Genomic DNA, 8589 nt, shown 5'->3' with positions numbered 1-8589 from the left:
CGTGGGCAGAGGGCGGGCGGCGTGAGGGCTGCAGGGATGGGGGTTCGGAGCCAGGGCCCCACATCCCCACCTCCGAGGGGCAGCCGCTGGGAGCGCCAGCAGGTGGCTGTCAGGCAGGAAAACAAGCCTCGTGTCGCCAGAGCTCATTCTGCAGAAGTGGAAACCATATTTTTATTGACGTTTCCTAATGTTGAAACGTTGGCAAGTGATTCACAAAACTGTAAAACGTGGCGAGCCAATCAAAACACGTCTGAGGGCCAGATTTCAGCCTCTGTCTGCCGGTTTGCTGACCTCAGGCCCAGACCTCTCGGGGCCCTGCGCTGTCTGCGGGAGCACACCCAGCCCGGAGCAGGTGCACACCCAGCCGGGCGCAGGTGCGGGGGGAGGGGGGGTCCGCGGACCTGCCCCCCCCCCCGCCCCGGAATTCCACTGGGAGACACTGGCAGACTTCATTCTGAGGCAGCGATGCAGGAGGGGTTTCTGGAAGTTTGGCCCCCGTAGTTCCCGCTGTTTTGCAGGAGCAGTGGGAAATCGCTGGCGTGCTCCGCAGTGACACTCAGTGACCCCAGCCAAACCAGTCACTTCTCTCTGGGCCTCCCTTTTATCATCTGTACCACGGAAGGGGGCCAACCGGGCACTCATCCAGATCAAACCTTTGTTGGCTCTCTAGGACCAGTTTTTTTTTTTTTGGTGGGGAGGAAGGAGGAGTTTTCCTAACATGATATTAAAATGCAAGAATTTCGCTCACAGTTTTAGGTGAGTCTCGAAGGCCACACTGTCCGCAGAAATATGATGGGAGCCTCCAATGTAACATTTTTCGATTTTACATTTAAAATTTTCTAGTAGCCACATTAAGAAATGAAAAGAAATAGGTGAAATTAATTTCAGTAGCACATTTGATTTAATGCAATGTGAAAGTATTATCAGTTTAACATGTAATCAATTTTAAAGCGAGTAGTAAGGTATTGTTTTATTATTGGAAGCCCAGGGCATGGTTTGAACCTACAGCACATCTCCAGGGCTCCCTAACCACATGGGGCTCATGGCCTCCACATTGCAGAGCAGAGCTCCGAGGCAAGAAGTGACAACTATTTCCACATTCCCAAGCGAGATGCCAGGTCCCCCAAGTGGGAATGAGAATTCTGCCTTTCACCTTGTGCATACAAGCAGGGCATAGCTTCCTTTCCTCCCACCGAAATTCTCTTTCCACTGAAAAAATGTCTTCATAGTGAAGGGTGGCCATACCGTGTCCGGTTTACCCGGTATGCTCTGCTCTCCGCCCCAGGCAACCTGACAGGTGTCTGTCTCCACCCCTCGCCCATCCGCTCTGGGCACGGTTCTGAGTAGGCAAGATCTGCATGGGAGAGACATAAGGAGGCTGCGGTGGGGTCATCGCTGACCTCGGCCTGTAGCCTTTGAGAGCCAGTGGGAACGTCTCCTCTCTCCCTTATCCCACCCTGAAGGAGCTGGAAGCGGGAGGAGGAGGAGAACCTTGAAGTCGGGAACAGAGAAGACAGGCTCCCAGCCCGCAGCAGCCTCAGGTGGGAGAGTGAGCTTCAACTTGAAATGAGGTTTAGAAGTTTGGAATCCTAGATTATTTCACCAGACTGAGTTCACTCATTACCGAACTAAGACTATTTTGTTTCTAAAAGCAACCAGAGGATTTGTTTTAAAATATTCCAGCATAGGGGCGCCTGGTTGTTGAGTGTCCCACTCTTGATTTCGGCTCAGGTCAGGATCTTGGGGTCGTGGGATCAGCACCGTGTCAGGCTCCCTGCTCAGTGGGGAGTCTGCTTGGGATTCTCTCTCTCTCCCTCTGCCCCTCCCACTCGTGCTTGCTCTCTAAAATAAATAAATAAATAAATAAATTGTAAAAAAAAAATATTCCAGCACACACAAAGTCTGGCAGAAATGCAAACTGATAAGACAAGACTGTTCATAACTATTGAAGCTGGGTGACTGGTTACATGGGGTTCATTATAGCATTTTAAAAATTTTGGTTGTATGTGAAAATTTCCATAATAAAAGTTTTTAAATAGTGGCCAAAGGACTTTTTAAAAGGAGAGGCACAGAACCTGTCAGAGATTCACTTATGGGTAAAATTAGAGCTGGCCCCACAGAGCAGGTTTCAATGGGTAAGTTATGGGCAAAACCGGTAAAATAATAAAATTGTTTTCCGAACACGTCGCATGAGACCCACTTGTCCAATGCACTGTTTATTTTTTTCTCGGTGGTTGAATGTATATCTCCCATTCTCCAGCTATTGCTTCCCTCATTCTTTGGGGTGTGCCTTGTTGCTGGGACACCCCCAGTGCTCACCCCAGCAGGTTCTGGGCTCCCCAGTTTTTTGGGTGATTTGATGACACAGCAGCTCCTTCCAACAGACACCCAGATGGATGTTCTCGAAGCGCAGAGGCCCTCGGAGCATGGAAGGACGACCTCTGTGAAGATATTGAGCATAACGGGGGCCATTAGTCACCAAGGATCATTTGACATTTCGAAATGAACCCATGGTCTCTCATGAATAAGCCCGGACACTGAATATGCCTGGGGCAGGGTGGCCGTAGCTGGGGGTTGGGAGGTCCCCACACTTCTGCGTCAGGTGCTGTGGGATGCATTGTACAATGTTTAAATGTGTGTAAAGCGAGCAGTGCGAGTTAAGGGGTCCTTGCTTGTCTCCCTGAGGCCTACTGTTTGGAGCCACAGTCCTTGGCAGCCCCTGCTGGGCGGGTGGATGGTTTGTTACTATCCACGTTGATGACAAGCCTTTCCTGGCTCCTGTGCATGAACTTACCCATCAAGCCTGAGGCTTGGGTCAGTTTGGGCCCATCTGGCTGCCCTTTCTCAGACCTGGAAGGTGCGCCAGCCAGAAAAGCTATCATTCATGTTGAGTCCATATCTTAAGGTCACAACTGAGGCCTCCCACGAGCTTCTCTCCCTCTCCGAGAAATAAGCATTTCATATAGCTTTAACTTTTCCCTGTGAGTAATTAACTAATACATTTTGAAGACTTGCAGGGAGCTAGGCATCATTCAGTCCTTGTGTGAATTACTGAATCCTCACTGCAAAAACCCTGTGAAGGGGGAATTATGGTTTCCCTGCTGCATACATAGATGAGAAACCAGAGGGGAGGTTCCCAGAGGTTGCTGCTAAGTGTGACCTGCCCAAGAACATCCAGCGAGCCAGTGTAACCAGGTTCAGCCCAGCAACCACTGCGTGATTCCTCCTCCCAGGGAGCGGCAGGGAAGCAGGCTCCTCGTGGGTACAAATCGAAAAAGGAAACAAATCAAAAAGTACCTGATTCATGGAAGGCTCTGGGGTGGGGTTCCCCGCTGAGGTCCTAGAAAAGTCCAGCAGCATCACATGTCTCAGGCCATGAGCCTACAGGACATTCCAGTACATCCATGGTGATCTGGGGCCCTCGTCAAGCAGGGGTTCTTGGGTCACCTCGAAGAATTGGCTATGAAGAATTTGTAATGAGGTCACATGTTCCTTTGGACGTGCAGGAGCGTCGTTTTCTGGGTGAAAGCTGCCCTCCACACGGCTGGCTGTGCCCAGGACATGTTGGTGGTCCAGCAGAAGCTGTCTGAAGAAATGAACAGACAATGCCCAGCACTTGGAGTTCACTCAGTGCTTTCCTTACACGATTCATTTCTCTCCCCGTAACATGAGAGCAGTGCTGTAGACCCATCATAGAGATAGGAAGCAGCAGCTGTGGCAGCCAGATCTATTGCTTGGCAGCTCGGCCGGGACTCAAAGCACACATTCAAAATCAGATTTTCCAATTAAAAAAAAAAATGGAAAAGGAAAAGAGATGCCAATGGGATTTTAGGACAACTTCCCCCGTGTGTCTTAAGGATTTCTCTCCAGCCCAGGTCCTCTGGACTTTCTGGTCATACACTTCCCCTCCCTTCCCTCCTCCTAGCCCTTGGTGCTGATTAGTCAACAAAATACTTTATAGTCACTCACTTGGACAACGAGGGCAGAGTGATGGCTGGACTCATCAGCAAGCCTAGGTTGAGAGCAGGTTTCAGGGTCCAGATTTCAAAAAATGTAGATCCTGCCAGGCTGGATGATTATTTAGGAAGAATTAAACTTGAATTTTCAATGCAGTACTTAGATCCATGACAGGGATATAGAACTCATTGAGCCTCCTTACTAAAGGTTGAGGAAAGTGGCGAGCAGGTGGGGGGGGGGGAGGGGGTGTGACCTGCCAGACACAGGATTGTCTTGGCCCCATTCAGCCACTGGGAACCCAGGGCAGTTAGAAGCCCCCTTCTGAGAGGCAGACACCCCTGCCTGCCCTTGTTTGATTTCTTAGAGCTCTTCTGTGGGTTCTTTTGCACCCCCCCACCAGCTGTGTCTCTTTGGCCTCTGCCCCTTCCCTGCCACTCACTAGCCTGAACAGAAAGCTGGTCCTAACCAGGCGGCCTATAAGACTTTCCTGTGGACAAAGAGCTTCAGTGCAAACCTTTGAGGCTTCCTTTGCTGACTTCCTGATGAGGACGAAGAAAGGTGGAATGGGCTTGTCCAAGGTCACACAGAGCCAAGCTGGAAACCCAAATTTTCCATTATGAGCCCGAAGTCTTTTCTGCTCCAGCCCTGAGAAGTAAGTCTCCCGCCTTAACTCCTACTGCCCGTCGTGTCTTTAAGATACATGTGCCTGAAAGCATATTCATTTCCCAGGAATTCTTACATTTTTTTAAATTCATAAATACATATCTCCCCAACTGGACTCTAAGCCCTTTGAATCAACTCAGTATATTATAAAAAAACAAACAAACAAAAACAAGGCAAACAGGCAAAAAAAAAAAAAAGAAAGAAAGAAAAAAAAGAGGTGCAGCGTGTCCCTGGGTAGGATCTTATCCTTAAATCTCGGAATGCCTCCTGTCTACCTTGTTAGCCCCCAACTCCAACAAGTAGTGTGAGCTCTGTGGTAGGGTTTCTGTTTCCAGAAATGCTTCTCACAGGTGCCTAATATGGACTTGTCCATTGAGAGCTCCCCAAATCTGGAGAATGCTCATTTGTTTGCTTGTGTGGGGATGAAAAAAGAAAAAAATGTATACGGTTGACCTTTGAACAACGTAGGGTTTAGGGGTGCAGTAAAAAATCCACGTATAACTTCTGACTCCCCCAAAACTTAACTACTAGGAGCCTACTGTTGACCGGAAGCTTTACAGACAACAGAAACAGTTGATGAACATACTTTGTATGTTACATGTAATATAGCCTCTATTCTTACAACAAAGTAATCTAGAGAAAAGAAAACTATTATTAAGAAAATCATAAGGAAGAAGAAGTACATTGACGGTACAGCCCTGTATTTATTGGAAAAATTTGCATGTAAGTAGATTGCACAGCCCGAACGTGTGTGGTTCAAGGGTCAATGCAAGTCACACACAGAGAAGGGAAACTGGTGGGTGTGTTTCATGTTTCACCCGGTTCAGTAATTGTTCTTGATACTCAAATTGTCCCATATTTGGCCAATTCTACTTGGCTCCTGTGTCTTTGATAGCTTCTTTTCCATCCCCTAGGACAAGATATTCTAGACTCATCTTGTACAATTCTCATCCCAGACATTTCTCCTTGAGACACTGGTTTCTTTTAGTGGGAAATGATACACTACTATCAAAATTTGGTTACTAAAACAGCTGAAAAGATTACTTTGTGTGTATCTGCTCATTCCATTCCATACCTTTCTCCTCTTCTTTTAGGAGCATTAATACATATGATACTCTCTCTTTTATACCCTTCATGCAGCTTTCCTTTTACACACACCCATACACACACACACACACACACACACACACGCACACAGACACACTGCTGTCATTTTAATTGTCTAAACTTCATTGTCTAGTAGTTTCCTAAGCAAGGGCTATGGAACCCACATTCCCTGCATTTTTGCACGTTGTTGTTGTAATATTTACATTTAAGAGCCAGTTGGCTAGGTAAAAAAGTCCTTGGTTCTCATTTTCTTTCCTTGAGTATCTTAAATATCTTACCCATTTTCTTGTGGCATAAAATGTTGCTGTCAAAATGTTTTTGAACAATTGAATTTTCTTTTCCTTATGTGTTACTCGGTCTTTTTGCCTAGATGTCCAAAAGATGTTTCTCCTTTTTATTTTTAAAGTCCAATATTTTACTAGGCAATGGCTTGGTATTGGTCATTTGGGATCAATGAAGTGGTATGTATGTCCTTTCAATTCCTTTCAGACTTCTTGTTTCCCCCAAATTTTTGGGAGAAATGTGTTACTATCTCCTAACTATAGTTATAAAATTGCTATTTTTTCTCTAAGTCATCAACATTTTGCTTTCTACATTTTTGAGGCTATTTTATTATGCACATATGAATTTAGATTTGCTAGATCTTTCTGGTGAATCAAAATTTTTATTGCCAGGAAATACCTCTTTGCCTCTAGTACTGCTTCTTGATTTTAAATCTATTTTTTCTTTTTAAGGATTTTATTTTTAAGCAATCTCTCCACCCCAAGTGGTGCTGGAACTCACAACCCCAAGATCAAGAGTTGCACACTCCACCGACTGAGCCATCTAAGCACCCTGAAATCTATTTTTTCCCCCGATATTAATGTCTACTCTGACATTCTTTAGGTTTTTGATTGCTGTCTTTTTTCCCGTACTTTAACTTTTAACCTTTCTCTCTCTTTTTATTTTAGGCATGTTTCTTGTAAGCAGCTTAGAATTGAGTTTTGTTTTTATCAAGCCAGCCTACCTTTTAATTGGAGTATTTAGTCTATTTACATTTTAATTTAATTACTAATTCACTTGGGCGTAAATGCTATTATTATTTTCTTTTTGTCCCAGTCTCAGTTTCCTTCTCTTTTCTTTCTTGCCTTCTTTAGTTCTTTTTAAATGATCTCATTATTAGTTGGTAGTTATAGTTAGTTTGGTAGTTATACTTTTTACAAAATATGGTGTTTAGCGGTCAAAATTGGAGATTATAATACTTTTTTGAGCTCTCAAGTTTCAAAAAGAGTTGATTACTTTTATCTCTTTTTTGGCAATATGAGCACCTTAGAAAAATCTTAATTCCATTTACTCATTTGGGATATATATGTTACTGCAGTTCTGTGTGCCTGCCCAGTAGCCTGCGAAGCTTTCCAAAGCAAGGCGCATCTCCCACCTGCCGTCCTCTGTGTATCAGCAAATGCACCCAGGCTCTGACCGCCTGCCTTACCTACCTCAGCTTCTGCTCCGCATGAGATCTTGGTCCCGTTAAGTTTTCAGTCTCACGTTAGCTCTCTGATGCCTTTAATAACTTTTATATCTAATCCAGCTTTTCTAGGTGGCCTTGGTGCAAGCGCTGGTCTGGCTTACCTCGTCTGTCATTAACGGCAGTGGAAATTGCATGCTCTTCACCACAGTCGCGGGGATGGAGACCATGGAGCAGGTCTGCAGGCAGCTACTGCTGCTGGCAGAGTAGTCCGAATCCCATAGCTCTTTCGCATCGGCGCTGTCCGGGGAAGGTGACTCACAGACCCAGCTTGCGGCGCACTGAGGGCGGTGTGTGTGACAGCCAGCCCTGCGAGCTGGACATATTGCCTAGCTGTCTGGGTAAACATAATCCAGAAGGGCACCTGCGGTGGCCCGTGCTGTCCTGAGCAGATCTGGGATCAGTGCCCAGGGCCCAGGGCCATTGGGGCCTACCTAGCCTCTGCAGGTCAACACGAAAATAGCCTCTTTGTTCCACTTTCACAAAGATGGATACAACAAGTGCTCAGTGCTGGTTCAACAGCCTGTAGTTCAAAAACTGGAGTCTGAGCCAAAGGTCAGAGTCGGCCCATCCTTGCCAGGGGCTGAGGAAAGGTGAGACAAGGCATTCCTGGAACTAGTTCATAGTCTTCTTACGAATCTGAACCAAACTGCCATGGGGGACGGGGGTGCGGCGGCGGTGCGGGGCTCTGCATGACCTTCACTGGCAAGGGCACGGTGTGGGGCCAGAATTTCCACACTTGTACAATGCCCTCCTCTTGGTGTTGTGGACTGAATTGCATCCCCCCCAAATTCACATGTTGAAGTCCTAATCCCCAATCCCTCAGACTGTAACTTCGCGGGCTACTGGGCATAGGGCTTTTAAAGATGTACTTATGTTAAATGAGGTTGTACATGTGGTCTTTGATCCAGCAGGATCTGGTGACCTTATTCGAGGAGGGAGAGACACCAGAGATGAGCATGGACAGAGAGAAGGCCACATGAGGACGCAGCTAGAAGGTGGCCATGGGCAAGCCAAGGAGAGAGGCCTCAGGGGAATCGAACCTGCCGACACCTTGACCTCAGACTTGCAGCTTCTAGGACTGTAAGAAGATAAATTCCTGTGGTGTAGGCGCCCCCCCTCTGTGGCGCTTTGTTATCGGCAGCCTGGGCACACGAATACACCTGGGGTGGGGTCAGACACTCTCAGGTGACAGAGGTGATGGACGGTTGATGGATGGTATGGACTCCCGTCCTCCCTGGAAACACCCTCCACCCCACCTGGTCCTGAGGTATCCAGCTTTTGAAAAATCCCTTCCGAGTGCTTCGTTTGCTCCATTAGTGTCTTGGTCTGTTTGCCAGCCTTAGTCCATCTTC

General features: G+C 46.8%; 1 long non-coding RNA gene across 1 annotated transcript; it reads right to left on the bottom strand.

The window, feature by feature from the left end:
- Positions 1 to 499: 499 nt before the first annotated feature.
- Positions 500 to 5844, bottom strand: LOC118518186 (uncharacterized). The gene is made up of 3 exons (XR_013443302.1): positions 3970 to 5844; positions 3298 to 3586; positions 500 to 2441 (listed from the first exon to the last, which is right to left on the bottom strand). It is a non-coding gene; the product is annotated as an uncharacterized LOC118518186 (long non-coding RNA).
- Positions 5845 to 8589: the final 2745 nt, after the last annotated feature.

This window comes from Halichoerus grypus, chromosome 13 (assembly GCF_964656455.1).
Source record: "Halichoerus grypus chromosome 13, mHalGry1.hap1.1, whole genome shotgun sequence".
Lineage (NCBI taxonomy): Eukaryota > Metazoa > Chordata > Mammalia > Carnivora > Phocidae > Halichoerus > Halichoerus grypus.
This window is presented reverse-complemented; position numbering and strand designations above follow the sequence as displayed.